Source organism: Scyliorhinus torazame, chromosome 3 (genome assembly GCF_047496885.1).
Source record: "Scyliorhinus torazame isolate Kashiwa2021f chromosome 3, sScyTor2.1, whole genome shotgun sequence".
NCBI classification, from domain to species: Eukaryota; Metazoa; Chordata; class Chondrichthyes; order Carcharhiniformes; family Scyliorhinidae; genus Scyliorhinus; species Scyliorhinus torazame.
Genome location: NC_092709.1, coordinates 253,622,990 through 253,646,174, shown reverse-complemented (window position 1 = coordinate 253,646,174; position 23,185 = coordinate 253,622,990). Strand labels below are relative to the sequence as shown.

The following is a 23,185-nucleotide window of genomic DNA, read 5'->3' as shown; positions in this document are numbered from 1 at the left end:
CTCCACACTCGGCCGCGATCCATGCCACTGGCTGGGGTGACTTCTGCTAGGACTGGGAGGACTTTGGGGAGTGGCCAGAGGGCGGGTTGTGGAGTTGCGGTTGGTGGGTTGAGTTCGTGCACGGCCGGTGTCATGCTGCATGGTGCAACCGATGCAGGTCGTCAGCCATGCGCATGCACGGCTTGGTATCCGGCCATTGTGCGGCCGCTTTTGGCACGATCCGCGGGACTTTCACTCATTGCCGGTGCTAGCCCCTCACCGGTACCGGAATCGGTGAGGGGTTGACCACGAATTTCCTGTCGGGTAGGTTCACACATACTGCGCTGGCATCAGCACTTAGTCTCCAGAACGGAGAATCCAGCCCAATCTGGCTATTGCAGTTATACTCCCACATGACCAAAACTATAACTTCTCTCAGAGCAATAGGAGGTAGTGATGGGCAAGCTAATGGGGCTAAAGGTAGACAAGTCTCCTGGCCCTGATGGAATGCATCCCAGAGTGCTAAAAGAGATGGCGAGGAAAATTGCAAATGCACTAGTGATAATTTACCAAAATTCACTAGACTCTGGGGTGGTCCCGGCGGATTGGAAATTAGCAAACGTGACACCACTGTTTAAAAAAGCAAGTAGGCTGAAAGCGGGTAATTATAGGCCAGTGAGCTTAACTTCGGTAGCAGGGAAGATGCTGGAATCTATCATCAAGGAAGAAATAGTGAGGCATCTGGATGGAAATTGTCCCATTGGGCAGACGCAGCATGGGTTCATAAAGGGCAGGTCGTGCCTAACTAATTTAGTGGAATTTTTTGAGGGCATTACCAGTGCGGTAGATAATGGGGAGCCAATGGATGTGGTATATCTGGATTTCCAGAAAGCCTTTGACAAGGTGCCACACAAAAGGTTGCTGCATAAGATAAAGATACATGGCATTAAGGGGAAAGTAGTAGCATGGTTAGAGGTTTGGTTAATTAATAGAAAGCAAATAGTGGGGATTAATGGGTGTTTCTCTGGTTGGCAATCAGTAGCTAGTGGTGTTCCTCAGGGATCAGTGTTGGGCCCACAATTGTTCACAAATTACATAGGTGATTTGGAGTTGGGGACCAAGGGCAATGTGTCCACGTTTGCAGACGACACTAAGATGAGTGGTAAAGCAAAAAGTGCAGAGGATACTGGAAGTCTGCAGAGGGATTTGGATAGGCTAAGTGAATGGGCTAGGGGCTGGCAGATGGAATACAATGTTGAAAAATGTGAGGTTATCCATTTTGGTAGGAATGACAGCAAAAGGGATTATTATTTAAATGATAAAATATTAAAACATGCTGCTGTGCAGAGAGACCTGGGTGTGCTAGTGCATGAGCCGCAAAAAGTTGGGTGACAGGTGCAACAGGTGATTAAGAAGGCAAATGGAATGTTGTCCTTCATTGCTAGAGGGATGGAGTTTAAGACTAGGGAGGTTATGCTGCAATTGCATAAGGTGTTAGTGAGGCCACACCTGGAGTATTGTGTTCAGTTTTGGTCTCCTTACTTGAGAAAGGACGTACTGGCCCTGGAGGTTGTGCAGAGGAGATTCACTAGGTTAATCCCAGAGCTGAAGGCGTTATTACGAGGAGTGGTTGAGTAGACTGGGACTGTACTCGTTGGAATTTAGAAGGATGAGGGGGCATCTTATAGAAACATATAAAATTATGAAGGGAATAGATAGGATAGATGCGGGAAGGTTGTTTCCACTGGCGGGTGAAAGCAGAACTAGGGGGCATAGCCTCAAAATAAGGGGAAGTAGATTTAGGACTGAGTTTAGGAGAAACTTCTTCACCCAAAGGGTTGTAAATCTGTGGAATTCCTTGCCCAGTGAAGCAGTAGAGGCTCCTTCATTAAATGTTTTTAAGATAAAGACAGATAGTTTTTTGAAGAATAAAGGGATTAAGGGTTATGGTTTTTGGGCCGGAAAGTGGAGCTGAGTTCACAAAAGATCAGCCATGATCTGATTGAATGGTGGAGCAGGCTCAAGGGGCCTGATGGCCTACTCCTGCTCCTAGTTCTTATGTTCTTATGTTCAATAGGAACTGATTCAGTTGAACATGACAAGTCTTGACAGTATGCCATGGTTATAATTATATTGATGTTTCAAGTAATGGATATCTCGGGAGGAGATCAAAGGTTTTAGCCTAATCTAGGGATTCAGATGTGATGTGTGTTTCAAAACCAAAACTTATAAAAATCATTCTAACATGATTAGTCTATAGTGTTTAGCTCACCTCCTGATGCCTGTTATTTTATGTGAAATATATTGGTTTTCAAGTTATAATGTTTAACCACACAATTTATGTTTCTGAAGTGTTCCAGTACTTTTTGTCTTTTTTGGGATACTTCCAATGTGATGCAGAATGATGTTCCCAGATGGGTATTTCAGTCAAATGTGTCAACACCACTGCAGTAAGTCACAAGAAATGTGCCTCTGCAATAAATATTTATGGAGCCTGACTGCAAATACTTTCCATTATGGTGCACACATAACCCCTGAAGTTGAATGATGAGCTTCTACCAATCTAGGTTCGACCCCTGCCACAGCACCAAAATGGTCCGAAACAATGTCACAAATAACATCCTTTCTGACTGTGACTCTGGTGCATTTTCCTCCTCATCTTGATTTGTTTGCAGCCTTTTACACGATTAACCATATTATCTTCCTTCACTGCCTCTGCTCTGTTGTCCATCTCAGTGGAATTGCTCTCAATGATCTCTGCTTTAACCATGGTATATCGTAAAACAATTTTGTGCTCGTCTTCCCCACTGTCCTGTCTGTTGGGGAGCTATAAATAAATAGAGGGGCAGCATGTGATGCAGTGGTTAGCACTGGGACTGCGGCGCTGAGGACCCTGGTTCGAATCCCAGCCCTGGGTCACTCTCCGTGTGGAGTTTGCACATTCTTCCCATGTCTGCGTGGGTTTCACCCCCACAACCCAAAGATGTGCAGGTTAGGTGGATTGGCCACACTAAATTGCCCCTTAATTGGAAACAAATAATTGGGTACTCTGAATTTAAAATAAATAAATAAATTGAACATATGTGAGGTTTTTCTTGCTGTGTAGGTGCAGTCTCATATTTAGTGAAGATTGCAGTGTTGTTCAGATAATTTGTTTGAAAGAGGAAACCTGGTAAAAGGAGAGCATGATAACGTTTCTATAATCCAAATTCCTCCAACAGTCCGAAGTGAAAGTCAGAAAGAAAGTGAAAGCTACAAAGATACTGAAGGTGTGCTGGTATCACAGAATGCCGGGTAGAGCAAAGCGAGCCAGGGTCTGTGATTAAGGCTAATCAATCAATGTCACTGTCTAACCATGAAATGGAGTTAGTCATCAAAGTTCAGGGTTGACACAGTCTGAGAATTTGAGAGAGCAGAGTCTAACTAATGGGAATTGATCTGGAAGGAGATACTCAGACAGAAAGAGAAAAAAAAATAGGTTAACTGAAAAAAGAAAGGAAGAACAGAAAAGTTGTTCTTTTCATTACTTCATGTCAAATTGTGATATTTTTTGTTAAACACATACTGGTGTTAAGGAAAACATTTTTGCATGTAAATTCGTCTTGTAATATCTGTCACATGTTTTGGATGTCATTGCAGTAAAAGTAAATGTGCAACACAACTTTTTACATTTCTGGTTTTGTTGATATTGGTTTAATCATATATTCTGGGAAATTATGTACACATACCACTTTACATTTTAATGTGTAAGTTGTTTTCTTTTTAACTGGGGAGGAAGTGTCTATTGCAAGACGTAAGCATGGTCTTCTTTGCTGGTGTGAACCAATTATCTTCAACATGTCTGCTTACCTTTGAGTATGAAGGAGTCTTTACTCAATGCATTATGCAACATTAACCTTGCAATCACTGCCAGTTTGTCCAGTAATGGCTTCCTTTCCCATCTTGCAGCGTTACCCTGGAAATCCCTCTGCCCTTTCACAGCTGCATGCTGCCTTTTGACAGCATCAGTCAAAGATGTGAGGAAAATACTCATATCTTTAGCCGCAGAAAAATACTTTTCACTGTACTTCGGTACATGTGACAATAAATCAAATCAATCAATCAAATCGAGTGTTTTGAACCAATTAAAATTACCCAGGAGCTGCCAGGAATTGACCTTACCTGATCTTAACCCTACTCAATTTAGTAGGTAAGTGCCAGTCCAAAACTACATGGCCCTCTTTAACACATGGACATTGGGTCACATGAATGACATTGTGATCTGATGATAATTTTTGTTAGGCAGCAAGAGGGTTGAGTCAAGAAGAGGGCAAAATAGACAGGTGTTTAATTATTTTTTTTAATTTCCTTGTGGTGACAGAAGGAGCAGTTGTGCTCCTCCTAGATCCGTATCTTGCACCCATAGGCCTTAAAATTGTCTCCCTCAACCTTCAGGCTTGTCCCACTTGTAACTTCATCATTAAGATCTCCTGCTATTGAACTACAATGGGAGACTATGCTTTTCCCATAGCTCACTAACCCCGTTCAAACAGAAGAAGATTAAAATAAACAGTCAGTGCAGATTCAGAAAGACAGAATTCTGTTCGATCAACCTTTTGTTACGTCTTCTGCAGAAACGTAACAAAGAAAGTAACTCACAGGACTATATATGAGTTAAAATGGCTGGATTATCAAAAAGCCTCTGGCAACATCCCACATAAAAAACATCAAGTAAGAATTATAATACAAACGAATCTAAAGTCATACATTGGACTGGATAAGGAATTGAATCGGAAAATAGGAGAGAGGATTCATGACAGATGTGGTGTTGGGTGCTCTGGTGCACAGATGAGCCAACACAGTTGTATGTGGTACAACTCTATTTTATTATAACTCTTATAATACAGTTCGTTCTGGATACTCTGCACGTGCTGTCTCCCTGAGTGTGTTTGGCAATAGATGTGTCCTGGTTCTCCTCTGCAGCTAATACTGACCACCGGGGGTCGTGTCTGTGCTTTTATATCTTTCTGTCATTGGTTGTGGTGTTGTGTGTTCTGATTTGTCTGTTGGTGTGTCTATCATGATGTGTGTGTTTGAATATCATGACATCCCCCCTTTTTACAAAGATAAGTGCCTACGTGGTTATAAATATAATTGTGTCGTGAGTGCATCTAAGAGTGTGAGTGTGTGTTGTGTACAGCGTGTGTTTATGACGTAACTATTTACATGGGGCGATGTCGGGTGCGTCACACTAACAAGGTTGTACCATAACAAAACTTGGATGCGAGAGAAAAAAAAACTTGAACATTGGTCCGGTCAGACGATATCTGGAACAATAAACAACAACAGGTTATAATACAGAAGTGTTTGACTTTTTGAACGTATGAACAGCGTTATAAGTCCAGTCTAATGGGTGACCGCCTCAAGAATGGGCTGGTCCTCAAGCCGGTTCAGCTGTGGAGATTTGGGGTCACACTGGTTCACCTTGGACTGTTGGAGGTGATGCTGTTGCCGAAGTCTCTACTTTACCATTTGTTGTACTTCGTGCAGTGCTTGGTTTTTTCATTCGTGCAAATATAACATTCAACATCTTTGTTAGTGGTGCCCTGGCTGTGGTTTGGTTCTGGTGGCGATGGAAGGGGCATGATCCGTGGCATCTCCACGAAGTCATCCTTGGGAACCAGTGGAGGATCCGGCGTGTGCGTACGGTGCAGTTGCGAGCGTGGAAGGCGGCACAAAGCCCGCTGATTGCGCCTACGCACCAATCCATCCGCCCTGCATGCCAGGAACAAGGTGGAGTCTGTTTTCTTTTTATGTTTGTGGTGGACGGCATCTTGTAGCCGATGGGTCGTTGCCATCGAAGTAGCACCATCACTAATATCATGCAAGGCGATGACTGTGCCAGATGTGGAAGTTGGCCGAGACCGTGTACGCTGGTTCCGGCCACCTGCTGTGCCGGAAGGGCGACTCCGCAGAGAAACGTCGAAGCATGTCGCCTTGGAGAGAGAATTGTTGCTCGCATCAACGTCTGGCGATGGCGCGAATTGGTGTGTCCATCTTGGACCGCCGGTGCTGGTTGCCACTGCCGACCCAGTGGGACTGCCACGCGATCCATTCCCTGTCGCCGTGGCATCTGCCGTCACCCTGAGCGTGCCATCACCGAGGCCGCGACACCGCCCGTCCGGAGCAAGGTCTGGCGTGCGCAAATCAGAGTCGGCGCTTGGCTGCTCCCCATCTGGAGTCCGGTCTGCCTTCCGTCGATGCCCCCCGTCCGGAGTCCCAACAGGTTCACTGGAGGCAGCCGAGATTCCCTGAAGCTGCACTTCTGGAGTCGGAACATGCAGGAATGCACCAACCAGTGGAGAGGCTCGAGCCATCGAGGGTGGAAGCGGTGCGCCGCCACTGCAGTCGTCAGTGGTCCCACCGTGATCGTCGAGTGCCTCGGTACGCACTAGGCGAGGTCTGTCACCTTGCACCTTTTGCATGGGAAGTGGGATGCTGTCGTCACTCGTCTCACATCCCGTGGATAGATCGTCATTAGCAGCTTGCTGTTCACTAGGGTTGGGTAAATTGTCAGAGTTTTCATCTGGTGGTGCACACCATGTCGGTGGACTGTCATTGTCTTGCCATTGTCCTTCATTTGGGCTTTTCTTCTTTGGAACTTTAAATCTTCCCCCAGACATTGCAGAACCTTGTTTATTACCCCCAAATTCTCCCATATGTATGGTCTCGAATATAGGATCCACTGTTTCTATCGACATTGTACCATTTTCCAAAGAACATTCCGTTTCACTTTTCTTCTCAGGTACCTCATATGTAACTTTGTTTAATGTACATGCCTTCATGGTCTCTGGGTCTGATTTTGCTGGGACTGGCATGGTCACAGTCTCTCTTTTACTGTTCTCAATTGCCCACATTATACTCCCCATACATAACTGCTTAATCACTGGGGTTAGTGTGGTACAATGGATAATCGGGTCAACCTTATCTGCATCTTCACCATTAGTGGAAAGCACACTTGGTTCACTTGAAACTGCTGTGGGTTTTAAATTCGTTATCTGGCTACTCGATGTCGGTGTCCTCAGGATTCTTGCTCCAATGTTCTGCTCAATAATCAGTGGAGTGTGTATAGGTTCAATGCAATTAATGTTCCCCTCCTTGTTTGAAGAGTCATTACTGACTAACTGCTGGTCTCCGAAGTTGGGATTTTGCGGCATTGTGTTGAAGGGAGACATTTGTCCCTGCTGTAGATATGATTCAGGTTGTGTTATTTCCATTACCTGAGGATCAATGTCTTGTCCATTTTTTCGATCCGTACTAAAACACTGGCAATTCTCAGTCTGCTCCTTGCAAGTTAAACATTCAATTAATTTCGTTAGCAAATCCTCAGCATCCTTCTGTGGCCGTGCAGCATTATTAATCTCTGTTCGGCTACAATGATCCTGAAGGTCAGCGCATAAACCTTTTTTCTTCGGGCTTGGACGAGGCGATTCCTTTGGCTTGTCTTCAGTTGGGCTTGAACAGTCTTCAGCGCTGTGCCCTTCATTGTAGCATGAGAGACCGTCATGGTCATGCTGCTGTGTAGTGGAGCATGGTAGGCTGTTATAGCCTTCTTGCTGTTCACGTGAGCATGGCAGACTTGCATCGTCTGCCGCTGGTTGGTCAGGAGAGGTTGCTAGACCCTCATGGTCTTGTTCCTGCAAGGACTGCGCTCTGGAGTCTTGCGTTCCTTCCATCATGGAGTCCGTCCACGAGCTCTCTGTGGAGGCTTGTGACACTGGAGTCACTTCTTGTTCGTGCAAGGACTGCGCTCTGGAGTCTTGCGTTGCTTCTATCGTGGAGGCTGTCCACGAGCTCTCTGTGGAGGCTTGTGACACTGGAGTCACTTCTTGTTCGTGCAAGGACTGCGCTCTGGAGTCTTGCGTTGCTTCTATCGTGGAGGCTGTCCACGAGCTCTCTGTGGAGGCTTGTGACACTGGAGTCACTTCTTGTCCGTGCAAGGACTGCGCTCTGGAGTCTTGCATTTCTGCAATTGTGGAGTCTGTCCACGAGCTTGCTGTGGAAGCTTGTGACACTGGAGTCACTTCTGGTTCATGCGAGGACTGCACTCTGGAGTCTTGCATGTCTTCTTTCATAGAGTCGGGAACGTTGAGCGGGACGTGGACCACGCTCTGTGTGGCAGCAGGGCACTCTCCGTGTGCTTGCACCGCTCCCTGTCTGTTAATGTCAGGCTGCAGCATCATCCGGTACTGATAAGTTGGAACGTCATATCTGCTGGATTGAAGATCCTCAAATCCGAAAAATGAATCCGCATCTGCGTCGGATTCAATGTGGGGGCCGCCAATGTGCAACACGAAAGGTTCGTCCGAGTCATAGTCATATAGGACCACGGAGCTATCATTGGGCTCGCGAGGTCCGGAAACACTGTAAAGATCGTCATCGAAGTATTCAAGGTCGGAATCATCGGCTTGTGCGTAGGTAACTGCTTGTCGGAGGGTTCTTCGGAGGTCAAATTCATCTCCTGGGTCAATTTGCGGCACTGTGCTGTCATTCCAGGTGAGGGAAGGTTGTTTTACAGCTTTAACAGATTTTTGTTTTTTTGATTTGGGACGTTTCCCTTTTAAATTGGATTTGGGACATTTCCCTTTTAAATTGGTGCAGTCTGGGGCCTCTGACATCCTGACGCTCGGTATGTAGCACGTAGGAAGCGACTGCGCATGCTCAGATCGCTGTTCCTTTACCGATGGCCGTTTTCTTGACTGCGCATGCGCAGCATCTCGCGCATGCGCAAACGAAACTTCCGGTTCTGCGCACTTCTCGCGCAACTGTGCTAGCGTTATACCTTTAGCAAGATGGCCGCCGACCTCGACCCAGCCTTCTCTCAGGCCCGGGATTTCGGGCTCCGGGATCCCAGCCACGAGGTGAGTACTGCAGCTTTTCTTACCTTTAAGTGCCCATTGGATTGCGTATTCTTCACAGTACTTGGAGAATTTGCCCAGGACTGCCTGGTAATCGTACCTTTGCTGCCTCCTGAAGAACCTGAACCTTCTGAATATTTCTCTTGCCCTTGCACCGGCGACGGTGAGGAGAAATTCAATTTTTTCCCTATCATCCAGGTCTTTGAGTTCAGCTGCCACCAGGAACAATTCAAAATTTTGCCGGAATCGCCGCCAGTTTTCGTGGAGGTCGCCGTGGCACTGGAGCGCCTGCGGAACCGGGAGCTCGTACATCATGCCTGGGCACTGCTGGTTGTCTGTGTACACTGAGGTATGCCGGCAGGTATCGATCCACTCCTGTACCATGTGGTGTTGGGTGCTCTGGTGCACAGATGAGCCAACACAGTTGTATGTGGTACAACTCTATTTTATTATAACTCTTATAATACAGTTCGTTCTGGATACTCTGCACGTGCTGTCTCCCTGAGTGTGTTTGGCAATAGATGTGTCCTGGTTCTCCTCTGCAGCTAATACTGACCACCGGGGGTCGTGTCTGTGCTTTTATATCTTTCTGTCATTGGTTGTGGTGTTGTGTGTTCTGATTTGTCTGTTGGTGTGTCTATCATGATGTGTGTGTTTGAATATCATGACAACAGGTGCAATGTCAGGCCAGGGCAGAAGCATTTCTTAAGTATTGTAAGGATTAAAGTTGGATTCCTGGGCCGGGATTCTCCGAGCCCCCGCGCCGCAATCGTGCCCGGCACGGGGGTCGGTGAATGGGGCGTTGGGCACGCAACGCCTTCCCGCGATTCTCCGCCTACCGGAGAATTGTCAGCAGTCGCGACCGCGTGGGCGCGACCACGTGGTCGCGATGCGTCGCCGGTCGGGGGCTGTTGAAAGAGGCCCGCAGTGATTCTCTGCGGACGACCGGCCGAGTTCCCGCCGGCGTGGTTCACGTGTGGCTCCACCCAGCGGGAGCTCGGAGTCGCGGCTGCGGTGGCCATCCTGGTGGGGGGCGGGGGGATCCGTCACCGGGGGTGTGGCCTCCACGACAACCAGGCCCACGATCGGGGGCCACCGATCGGCGGGCGCGCGTGATCTGGGGGTGTTTATTTCTTCGCCGCCGGCCCGCTGCGTGGGTCTGGCATGTTGCGCGGGGCCGGTGGCCGCTGCACGCATGCGTGGACCAGCGGCGGGAAGTGCACGGCCCCATATCGGCAGGCGGAGCTTCGTGGAGCACTCCATCGCTCTGCTGGCCCCCTTAAAAACAGAGAATCACACCGGACTTTTGAGAAAAATGTCCTGAGTGATTCAAGCCTGTTTTCTCGTGGGCGTGGGGTCATCGCCCCATTATTGGAGAATCCCGCCCCTGGTGTTTGTTTTCTATGTTATTGACGCTTATGTGGAATCATTTTTGAAACTCAGTAAAATAAAAAGTAAAACAAAGTACAAATGCTGGAATCTGAAACAGATAACAGTGGACGCACGCAGCTATTCAGGCAGCACCATGGAATTCTCCATCCTGCCGCCGGCCAATGGGGTTTCACATTGTGACCACCCCACACCGTCAGAAAACCCACAGGCGTGGGTGCGCTGCCGGTGAAGCGGAGGATCCCACCGACGGAGAAACCCGCAGCATAAGATCATAAGACCATAAGACATGGGAGCAGGATTAGGCGCTCAGTCCATCGACTCTGCTCCACCATTCAATCATGGCAGATATGTTTCTCATCCCCATTCTCCTGCCTTCTCCCCATAACCCCTGATCCTCTTTTTAATCAAGAACCTATATATCTCTGTCTTAAAGACACTCAGTGACTTGGCGTCCACCGCCTTCTGCGGCAAAGAGTTCCACAGATTCACCCACTGGCTGAAGAAATTCCCCCTCATCTCAATTTTAAAGCACAGTCACTTCAGTCTGTTGCTGTGTCCTCAGGTTCTAGCTTCTCTTACTAGTGGAAACATCCTCTCCACGTCCACTCTATCCAGGCATCTCAGTATTCTGTAAGTTTCAATGAGATCCCCCCTCGTCCTTCTAAACTCCAACGAGTACAGACCCAGAGTCCTCAACGGCTCCTCAGATGCCAAGTCCTTCATTCTGGGGATCATTCATGTAAACTCCCGCTGGACCCTCTCCAAGACCAGCACATCCTTCTTTACATAGGGGGCCCAAAACTGCTCACAATACTCCAAATGGGGTCTGACCAGAGACTTATACAGCCTCAGCAGTATATGCCTGCTCTTGTATTCTAGCTGTCTCGACATGAAAGTTAACATTGCATTTGCCTTCCTAACTGTCAACTGAACCTGCATGTTAACTTTTTAAAAATCCTGAACTAGGACTCATAAGTTCTTTTATGCTTCTGATTCCGAAGCCTTTTCCCATTTAGAAAATAGTCTATGCTTTCTACCTGTGACAAATGATAACTGTACCCTTAATGTAATGATCCCTTTAAGACCAGGCTTGGAACCCTGGGGGACCCCGCCTCCGGCTCTGCCCCCCCAGGGAGCCGTAGATAAGGTAATGTTCAGTGAACAGCGTGCAGTGAGCACACTTCTCGGCAGCTGTCTGGTTCTCTGCTCATTAAAGCCTTTGTATTACCAATCATCTCTCTCGAGTTGTAATTGAGGGTATCTCAATTTAATTAGCAGAATACTTCGAGATGGACAGCGGTCTAAAGCCACAGAAGCTCAATCTGGACGCTCAGTCGCCGGAGGCTTCAGGTGCTTTGAGGCCTACCTGAACTCCTCAGAGACTGCAGTCGACGGACCTCACAAGCTGAGCTTACTACTTGCCCGGGTGCGCCACCGACTCACCTCCGTGATCAAAAAGGCTACTGTGTACGAAACAATGGTCGAAATCCTGCAGAAGCGCTTCGTTAAGCCGATAAACGAGGTACACGCCCGGCATTTGCTCTCGACCTGCTGGCAGCTCTCCGGGGAAACGTTGGACGAATACTTGGGGAGACTCACCATGCTCACTAGGAACTGTGACCATAAGGAGGTGACGGCAGAAGTCCATATGAACTTGCACATTCGAGATGCACATACATCAGGCAGCGGCTCCAAGAAGACGGAACAAAGGACCTCCAAGGCACGGTAATGCTCGCCTCTTCTCTGGAAGTGGCCCCACCATAATCTCCGCATGTACTCCGCGGACCTGGCGAACCCCTCTCGATCCCCTCCAGACTAGGCCACGCTACAGACCTGCGCCGCGCGGTGACCAGCTCACACCGACGGCACACTGTGCTATTTTTGCAGGCAAGGATAGCACCCACGCCAGCGTTGCCCAGCTCGCTCCGCTATCTGCAACGATTGCGGAAAGAAGGGACACTTCACAAAGGTATGCCTGGCTGGGCCCAAAGGCCAGAAACAAAAGTTTCATCAAGCCCAAAAATCGAACTCCCGGGCACACAGGGCCCGCAACGCGGCTGCGCGCCAGCCGGACATGCCCACTTCTGACGCGTCATCGGCCTCGTGCGAGTCATGGGGCGGCCATCTTCAAAATCCGACACGTGCGACCCACGGCAGCGGCCATTTTGTGACTCCCGGCGGCCATTTTGCGAATCCGACTCAACTGAGGACTCTGACTACCCGCAACTGGGAGCGATCACTTTAGATCAATCACGGCCGAAGCACCTGCAGAACTCAATGATGCAGGTCCAAATCAACGGTCGCGACACCCCCTGCCTTTTTGACTCCAGGAGCACGGAGAGCTTTATTCACCCAGACATGGTAAGACGCTGCTCCTTGCGCACCTATTCCGCCTCCCAAACTATCGCCCTCGCATCTGGGTCCCACTCGGTCCAAATCACGGGGTTTTGTGTCACGAACCTCGCTATCCAAGGCGCCAAATACGCCCGTTTTAAATTTTATATCCTCCCTCACCTCTGCGCCCCCCTGCTGCTCGGTCTGGACTTTCAGTGCAACCACCGGAGTCTGACACTGAAGTTCGGCGGACTCCTGCCCCCACTCACGGTATGTAGCCTGGCAACACTTAAAAAGTGGCACGACCCCCCCTCTTCGCGAACCTCACTCCCGACTGTAAGCCCGTCGCCACCAGGAGTCGACGGTACAGTGCCCAAGACATGACTTTCATCAAGTCAGAGTTTAACGGCTACTAAAAGAAGGGGTCATAGAGGCTAGCAACAGCTCTTGGAGAGCACAAGTACTGGTAGTCCGCTCCGGGGAAAAACAACGTATGGTGGTGGACTATAGCCAGACCATGAACCGTTTTACGCAACTCGATGCGTACCCCGTTCCCCACATAGCAGAAATGGTGAATCAGATCGGCCAGTACCGAGTATTCTCCACGGTTGATCTAAAATCCACCTATCATCAGCTCCCTATCCGCCCAGAGGACAGCCCCTACACGGCCTTCGAAGCAGCCGGTCGGCTCTTCCACCTGAGGAAGTTCCTCCAGACCGCCCGGGCCCTCAATCTGACATACAATAAAGAGAAATGCATGTTCCACACAACCCGACTAGCCATCCTCGGCTACGTCATGGAAAACGGGGTACTAGGCCCAGACCCCTACCGCATGCGCCCCCTTAAGGAACTTTCCCCCCCCCCCCCCTTAGCCTCAAGGCACTCAAACGGTGCTTGGATCTCTTTTCCTATTACGCCCAGTGGGTCCCCAGATATGCGGACAAAGCCCGACCACTCATTAAGACCACGGTTTTTCCCGACGGCTGAGGCTCAGTCGGCCTTCAGTCGTATCAAGGCCGACATCATCAAGGCCGCCATGCACGCGGTGGACGAAACCATCCCCTTCCAGGTAGAAAGCGATGCATCAGACGTCGCCCTGGCTGGTACCCTCAACCAGGCGGGCAGACCAGTAGCGTTCTTCTCCCGAACCCTCACCGCCTCGCAAATTCGGCACTCTGCAGTCTAGAAGGAGGCACAAGCCATAGTGGAGGCCGTGCGGCACTGGAGGCACTACCTAGCTGGTAGGAGGTTCGCCCTCGTCACCGACCAACAGTCGGTCGTCTTTATGTTCGATAACACACAAAGGGGCAAAATAAAGAATGAGAAAATTCTGAGGTGGAGGATCGAACTCTCCACCTATACGATATTACATATCGTCCGGGGAAGCTCAATGAATCCCCAGATGCCCTGCGCCAACACGCAGAAAGACCGTCTGAGGGCCATCCACGATGACATCTGTCACCCAGGGGTCACCCGGCTTGCTCACTTCATCAAGTCCCGAAACCTACCTTACTCCACCGAGGAGGTCAAGGCCATGACCAAGGCTTGCCAGATCTGTGCGGAGTGCAAACCGCACTTCTACAAGGCTCGCCTGGTAAAAGCCTCTGGGCCCTTTGAGTGACTAAGTGTGGACTTCAAAGCACCCCTCCCGTCTACCAACCGCAACATTTATTTCCTCACTGTCATCGATTAATTCTCCCGCTTCCCATTCGCTGTCCCCTGCCCCGATTTGACCTCGGCCACCGTAATCAAGGCACTGCACAGCATCTTCACCCTGTTTGGTTTCCCTGCTTATATCCACAGCGACCGGGGTACATCGTTCATGAGCGATGAGCTGCGTCAGTATCTGCTCAACAAGGGCATCGCATCAAGCAGAACGACCAGCTATAACCCACGGGGAAACGGGCAGGTGGAGAGGGAGAACGTGACAGTTTGGAAGGCTGTCCTTCTAGCCCTACGGTCAAGAGGTCTCCCAACCACCCGCTGGCAGGATGTCCTACCCGATGCCCTACATTCCATTAGGTCGCTCCTCTGCACGGCCACGAAAGAGACCCCTCACAACCCTTTGTTTGTCTTCCCCAGGAAGTCCACCTCTGGGGTCTCGCTTCCATGTTGGCTGAAGGCTCCGGGACCAGATCTACTCCGGAGACACGTGAGGAGCCATAAGACAGACCCACTAGTCGAGAGGGTCTAACTGCTACACACAAACCCTCAATATGCCTACGTCGAGCACCTCGACGGAAGGCAAGACACAGCTTCCCTGCGAGAGCTGGCACCCGCTGGCTCTCCCACCGACGCTCCCCCTTCTACCGACGCTCCCCTCCCCGCACGGACTGTCGACCCCGACAGCGCCCCCGCCCCCCCTAGCGCCCACTTCCCCCCGCCGGCACCAATTACCCGAGTCACCCTGGATAACCCCCTGCTCCAACACGAGCAAAGACTCAGACAACCGTGCTCCCGGAAATACCACCACTGAGGACGACCGTATCCGCCGCACCACCGCCGGAGCTGAGAAGGTCGACACGGACAACCAGACCACCCAAAAGACTGGACATGTAATTCCACTTCACCCCCGATGGACTATGCGTTTTTTTTAAAACAGGGGGTGAATGTGATGAATGATAACTGTACCCTTAATGTAATGATCCCTTTAAGACTGGGCTTGGAACCATGGGGGACTCTACCTCCAACTCCACCCCCCCAGGGAGCCGTATATAAAGTAATGTTCAGTGGGCAGCGTGCAGTGAGCACACTTCTCGGCAGTTGTCTGGTTCTCTGCTAATTAAAGCCTTTGTATTACCAATCATCTCTTTCGAGTTGTAATTGAGGGTATCTCACTTCCAAAGTGCACAACTTCACTCTTTTCAGCTTTGTATTCCACCTGCCACTTCTTTGCCCACTCTCCTAACCTGCCCAGGTCCTTCTGCTTCCTCAACATTACCTGTCCCTCTACATATCTTTGTGAAAAGAAAAGATAGTCAACAAAATTTCACTCCATAGAATTGATATTTTCAATGCTGTGGGTGCCAGTTTTGAGATAGATCCGAATCCATGTTTCTGGCACAGCCCCTACTGAGCTGTTGAGAGATTTACCTCACGACTTTGCAAGTGCTGCATCTCAATGATGAGATGCAAATCTCTAAAGGACACCGCTCACTCAATGCTTGGTTTGTGTGACTACAGCAGCGCAATAAGCCGGTGAGTTCCCACTATTTTGGCAGCATTCTTCCATTCTATGCCTGTCTGTTGTTCCAGCCATCTTGCAGCCGCCACGACGAACAACAATGTGGCTGTTTGATGACAAGGGTTAGCTGCTCTATACTGAGCAGATATTTTTCCTCCACAACCCCATCACACACGGCCAATGAGAGCAATGATGCCTTGAGGAATATCATCGAGCAGTCCATCGGAGTGCTGAAGCAATAGTTCTACTAGAACATGAATATAGAACATACAGTGCAGAAGGAGGCCATTCGGCCCATCGAGTCTGCACCGACCTACTTCCACTTCCACCCTATTCCCGTAACTCAATAACCCCTCCTAACCTTTTTGGTCACTAAGGCAATTTATCATGGCCAATCCACCTAACCTGCACATCTTCGGACTGTGGGAGGAAACCGGAGCACCCGGAGTAAACCCACGCAGACACGGGGAGAACGTGCAGGCTCCTCACAGACAGTGACCTAGCGGAGAATCAAACCTGGAACCCTGGCACTGTGAAGCCACAGTGCTATCCACATGTGCTACCATGCTGCACCAAACTACCGTGCTGACTAAAGTGAAATCGCCACAGCCCCAGATGGCCATCAACTGCTTTCCCCTTTGAGGGGGAGAGCTGAATGTGGTGATTTAACCTGAGAATCATCACACTTCAAGTAAGGGACAAGGTTGAGAAAGTGGAGCCTCCATGATTAACCTCAGCCGATACGGGAATTGAACCCGTGCTGATGGCCTTGCTCTGCACACAAACCAGCTGTCCAGCCAAATGCGATAAATCAGCCCCCTTACTGGCTGGGCCCTCCAGTATGCGCCTGAGTGGATGTTAGGATTCACAGTGGTCCATTACAGCTTCTTGATGAAACACTGTAGTTTCGGTGAGCATCTCAAGAGGAGAATCACAGAATCATAGAATTTACAGTGCAGAAGGAGGCCATTCAGCCCATCGAGTCTGCACCGGCCCTTGGAAAGAGCATCCTACTTAAGCCCCACACCTCCACCCTATCCCCTTTATCCCCATATCCCAGTAACCCCCACCTACCCTTTTGGACACTAAGGGCAATTTAGAAGGAGGAAGAGAGGAGACAGCTTGCACATCTACATTGCAGATGGACTGCAGATCAACAGACTCTGTTCACATGTGCATCAACAGGATCGGAGATCCTTTATTCTTCCCTACCTAGATGTGCATCATCCAGGTAATGTGGCTGGATTCTCCACCGCCAGTAGCAGAGCTCCTGATGCGGTGGAGAATCCAACATCAGGCAAAGAACACGGCAATTCCATTTCAATGCTCTGGTCCCCTGCTGGTGTCGAGATCAAGGTTTGCATCCTGCACCAACAGGGTCATTAGGACACATATTCATAGGTCAGGCAACATGATCCTCTGGCCCGAGAATCAGTTGGGCAAGATTTGGTGCAGGTTTTGACTTACACGGTGGACCTTGCAGTGGGCTAAGGGGGTAACTCTTCAAGGGAGTTCTTCCCAAAGTCCATCAGAGGGCCACCCTCGTCCCCAAAATGCAAGACCCATCACAGTTTTGAAGTACCCAACTGTGAAACCAACAGAAAGCACTTACATGTCTTTGATGTGGTCTAGGAGCTTTCAATCATAGCTAAATGTTTCTAAACATTGTTGTTAATTTTGCAGCTAATGACTTCAAAGCCACTCAAGCACAAAGGGAGATGAATGAAACAATGCAGGCAGCTGGGTGTGTGTGGAAGCTGTTAATCACAGCCTAGTGAAAGTAATTTCACAGAGGAAGGAATGAAAGGCTTCCTGATCAAAAATCTGAGGGGGTTTAAACCCAGCTGACTGTTTTTTTCTTTTCAGGAATTGACAGGTGCTGCTTCCTGTGCCTGAGCCTGCAGGAGCATTGCACAGGTGAGTTTCAAATTACTGATTTTTTTTCACTGGCTCTGTCTGGATTGCTCTCTCACTTCCAGGCAGGAGTTTCTCTTATGGGGGGCTTCCAGGCAGGGGCCTCTCTTATGGGGGGGGGGGGGGCTTGAAGGCAGGAGTCTCTCTAATTAGGGGATCTCTGTTGGGGTTTCTCTAATTAGGGGATCTCTGGTGGGGGTCTCTAGAATTAGGGGGTCTCTGGTGGAGGTCTCTCTAGTTAGGAGGTCTTGTCACCCTTGTACTTTGGGGGGGAAATTGCATTGCGGGGTGTCTGAACTGCATTGCGGGGGTTGGATGGGACAGAATTGCATTGCAGCTGTGTGGGAGGATTCCAGACGTCGGACCTTGCTAACGCGTCACTCGTTGAAAAGACGGCCCAATAGTGGAGTCCTGAGGGAATCCCTCACAATATTCACCATGCATAAATTTGCATGGCAAAGAATTGGGACCCATTTTCTGATTTGCGCTCCCACTGTGAGCACAAATCAGGTACAATTCAGCTCCGACGGGAGAACATATTCTCGCGAGTGGAGAATCCTGCCCAATAAGTGACCACATCATTATTCCCACCAAAATTTACAACTGCATATTTATCTGTGTTGAACTGATTGTTCATTGCTAATAGGCAGGCGAAAGGGCTCTGGTGAATGAAACAGCATGTAAGACTCATAATAATAATATATAATAATAATATATAATAATAATAAAATAATCGCTTATTATCACAAGTAGGCTTCAATGAAGTTACTGTGAAAAGCTCCTAGTCACCACATTCCGGTGCCTGTTCGGGGAGGCCAGTATGGGAATTGAACCCGTGCTGCTGGCCTTGTTCTGCATCACAAACCAGCTGTTTAGCCCATTGTGCCAAACCAGCCCCTATGGCATAATTGGTAATATATGGCGTGTAAGGGTGCATTCCTATCCTTGACCACTGATATGAAGTAATTAGGTTCCTCTTGGCACTGCATCCAGATCCCCAGTGCTACACTGCGGCATTGTCTTCAGGGCCACCTGAGGGGGTCCTCTTGATTTCCTGCACAATGGACTCCAGCATGGCTTCAGGAAACCTTAGGTAATGCTCTCTGGCCTGTTGCACCTATTTCCACTGACTGTGTGGAATAACGGGTAGACCATTCAGGAGTGTAATAAGAAAAATATTCTTGATGGAAAGGCCTGTGAAATTTCGAAATGCTCCATGCAGAGAGTTATTCTGTTGTTGAGTACTTTCAAGGCAAAGATCAAGAGATTTCTGGGTACTTAGGGAATTACGGGATATGGGCTAACATGGAAAGGTGGAGTTGATGCAGAAAATCAGCCATGATCATATTGGATAACGAAACAGGTTTGAAGGAACAAATTAATTATTACCGCTCCTATTTCTAATGTTGCACCATTTCTGTCCCTTCTTCCAGATCTTCAGATCTTCTCCAAGCCACGTCACCCCGTGCTGCAGCCAGAATGCATATCTTTCAGGTGAAGTGGAATTTTCTGATATTTTTTCAAAGTGTTAGTCCCGGTGAGAAAACCGGGGAGAATCCCGTTGGTGCTCCATAAGAGGACAGGTCTACAATGCCTAAAGAAGATGCATGTCCTTTTTCGTGCAGCCAGGGTAAGTCTGCCTCCTAATGAATACCACTACACCCATTAGCACACCCATCAAACTTCCTTAGTAATCTTTCACCCAGCCACCTCACAGGGTCCCAACACCTGTCATGGCACCCCCCCACCCCTCCCCCCGCCGACGTCTATTCCCCATGGTCACCCAGGTAATTAATCTGCCCCTCACATCCCTGCTCCCACTCAAACCCACGCATGCCAGATCATCATCACCATCTGACGTGGCAAGACTCCCACTTATATTGCCCCATTTGTCTCATTGCAGGGCAAACTGGAGCGCAACTGGCATGAGCGGGCACAGCCTGCCGGAGTCATGCCCAAGCTGAGAAGCCTAACGCCCTTTGACGAAAGAGCCCACGAATTGGCCGGCGAGGAGCAGGACTGCTCCTGTTCAGAGGGCGAGGTGGGGGCAAGAGACAATAATGAGAACCTTCAACACATGCAGCCATGGTGCAAGCCTCACCTGAGTTAACTTTCTCCCCTCAGTCTTCCCATGTGATGCAGTGATGATATCTCGTTTCCCTTGCAGGTCAATCAATTGACCAGCCCAGACCATCCTCACATCCTCTGGAGACCACAGACCAGAGCAGATCTGTGGAAGATACCTCGGAGACAAACACCAAGGAGGCATCACAGCTGTCACCTGGACACTCCACCAGTGCTGATACCCACACCTCGGTGGGATTAATTAGTAGGCAGGATTCTGGGTTACTAACTAGTGAACATCTCACAGCTGAAGATTCACAGCAGGTGGAGAAAGGAATGTTCCAGGAATTTGGCACTCAAAGAGTGATGCCGGAGCCCTGGAATCTGCTAAGCCCCAGGCCGATGACATGCCCCTTGGTCCGGTTGTCCCAGAGCTCTTGGATCGGCAAAGGCAAAGTCAAGAACATCAGGAAGGGGTGACAGCGTCCCTCCTCGGACTGCAAGGCCGATTGGAGGAGTCCCATCACCTTCTATACGAGGAGATGGTGCCATCACCCCTACGCAATATGGCCTCCACTGTGAGCATGGCATCCGCAGTGGAGACTCTGCCGCTGGATGTGCACTCAATGGCAGTAATGTCCACTTCATGGTTCATCTCATGAAATCCATGGCTGAGGGCATGGGTTCCATGTTGCAGAGCTTCAGCTGCAATGGTGCAAGCATTAGTGGGAATCCACGAGGGTCAGTGCTAGAGGATCACAGGGCTTCTGAATCTCACTCCAGCTGGCCCTCCATTCCATGGAGGAGCCCGGTGCCCTGGGCATCCGACGGTAAGACCATCGGCAGGAGCTCAGCCCAGACCTTGGGGGTGTCCAGCTCACCTGACACAATCTTCCCCCTTGTGAGCGAAATACCTCCAGCCCCACACACCGAAGATGGCAGCATTGCAACACCCATGCAGCCTCAGAATAGGCCAGGACCCCCAAGGTACTGGGCCCCCAGGAGATGCCTGCAAATATCATCTCAGGCAACAGAGCATGGCAGTCAACAGGTTCCCTCAACCACAGCTGTGTATCCTGGGCATACACCTAGATATAGCGGGAGGGTGAGGAAGAAAAAGAAATGCTGGATACTTCATATGTATGCGTGCACATTGGCACGAGCTGACTAGGAGATATAAGTCACCATTGTAATAAATCACTTGTATTAAAAAAATCACTTTTTTCACCCATTCGAACCCTCCACAATGTCATGTCATGGCACCATGCCCACACAACCCTGTGCAGTGTGAGAATGGCAAAGCTATATCTCTCCCACCTCCCACACTGATGAAACAGTAAAGCTGCACTGCTGCTGGCATGGGCCCTCCAGCCCCACTCCCCCCAACCCCCATCCATGAAAGGTTCATCCCCCTCCACCCCCCACTTACATTAACGTTGAAGGCCACATAACCCCTGGACTGCCAATTACTTGTGACTCCTTTACATTTTGCAGCTGGAACATCTGCACTCTCTGAGTCCTCTCTGCCAGCCCCTGAACTAAAATGAGAGCCTTGACATAATTCTTGTTTCCAAAGAGACTATACACACAGTAACCATCACAAAGCACGGCAGCCCCGACCAGTTTAGTGTTCGTATGAACCATTCCTCAGGTACCATAGAAAACACATCTAACCCAGAATATGCAGTCTGGGTGCATCCCATTCCAGTAATGCATGTGCTATCCCTTAGGCCCTTTGATTGTCCACGTGTCATGCAGCCTTGTCGGGGCCCAGCTTCCCACCTTCGGCTTTCCCTCTGTCTTTCATTGTTCGACTTCTTCATCCGCCTGCTTGCCCCTCTGCCTGTCGTTATGAGCCCTTTCCCTGTACCCAACCCCCTTGTTGCACAGCTCTCCTCCCACATTGTCCTTCTCTCACCCCCCCCCCCACCCCCCTGCACAGCTTTTGTTCCACATTGCCCCCGAATGTATGCCCTACCCTTACATTGCATCTTGTACAGCCCGTCTTCTATATTGCAGCCCACTTCTCTTTGTCTGCCCTCCCACACCCTCCAACCTCACCTTGCAACCCATCCCCAGTTGGACTCCAGAACTTTGATGCAGTGGCTGCATGAGTCCTGCAGCACAGTGCTGTCCAGATAGACACTGGTGTGTGCCATCAGAAGGGAAGGACACCCCTGTATTCCCCAACCCCAGGCACTGTACCAACCGTGTTGGTGACAGGGGATGGTCCCTGGGCCCAGCAACATGGTACTACCCATGAAGACCAGTTCAGCATGGAGTTGGAGGGCGGAAACCGGTGTGCCTGGCACGCTGGTGTGAGTGCAGCACTATAGTAAGTAGGATTTGTATGTTGCACTCACCTCAAAGTCGTGGCGATCGGAGGACCATCTTGTGCACACCACTCTTGTAGAGATTGGGTTTGACACTGACGCAGTATCCTGCTTGCGTGACGCAAGATTGAAAGGCCTGACAGGATTTAGGCGGGCAGCTGTTTTAATGAGCATTCATGAGATATAAATGACATTAGTGCCACCTGCCAACAGGAAGACAAAGCCACCATTAACCTGCTATTTGAACAATTGCAACATGATTTTATTTCAGCAGTTTTTTGACTTTTTGGTTCCGTTAGGAACCCCGCTTATGTTAGATGTGAGGGTACCCCAAAACCCCAGAAGGGTAATTTGGAGCATTGGTTCTTCGTGGTGGATCTCTCTGGGGCCTCTCCGCCTCTGCTGTGCCGAGTTCCTGACAGCACGGTTCACTGGTGCTTTTCAAAATCGTAAAACCGGAGTTGTGGATAATGAGGGAGAGAAAAAGGAGGTAGGACACAGAGAAGTGCGACTGTGGGCTTCCAGGCCGAACACTGGCCCGGCTGGCTACGATGAGGAGGGGGGCCTGCCAGGGCCGGTGGGGGGAGGTGATGGGGTGACAGGGCAACAGGCGAAGTTGCCGGGGTGACCCCGCCTTGGGACTGAGGCGGTGTCCAGTCACGGACCGCCATTGCTGAGGGCTGCAAGGCAGCCGTCTCGCTGCACAGCCCACTGACTACCCATCTTGGTCCCTGGTTCTGCAGAGTGACACTGGCAGTATGGGTGCCCCCACCACTCAACCCTCGCATCCCACCCTCCACTATACATCTGATGGGGTCAGGGGTGCAAGGATGGGAAGTTACATTTTTTTTATCTGGGCGTCGCTGGCTGAACCAGCATTTATTGCCCATCTCCAGTTGCCCTTGACCTGAGCGGTTTGCGAGGCCATTTCAGTAGGGAGGGCAGTGGAACTGGAGTCAAATGTAGCCCAGACTGGGTTAGGATAGCAGGTTTCCTTCCCTGAAGGACATTAGTAAACTGGGTTTTTACGACAATTGACAATGGTTTAATTGTCATCGTTGGACTTTTAATTCCAGATTTATATTGAA

The 23,185-nt window shown here is 49.7% G+C and overlaps 1 long non-coding RNA gene across 3 annotated transcripts in view; it reads left to right on the top strand.

Annotated features, from left to right (window-relative positions):
- Positions 1-23,185, top strand: part of LOC140409593 (uncharacterized) — a 64,314-nt gene that overhangs the window by 21,848 nt on the left and 19,281 nt on the right. For all 3 annotated transcript variants that reach the window (XR_011940415.1, XR_011940414.1, XR_011940413.1), the window contains 2 exons: positions 17,653-17,703; positions 19,134-19,194. This is a non-coding gene — a long non-coding RNA (uncharacterized lncRNA). The remainder of the gene's footprint in view (positions 1-17,652; positions 17,704-19,133; positions 19,195-23,185) is intronic.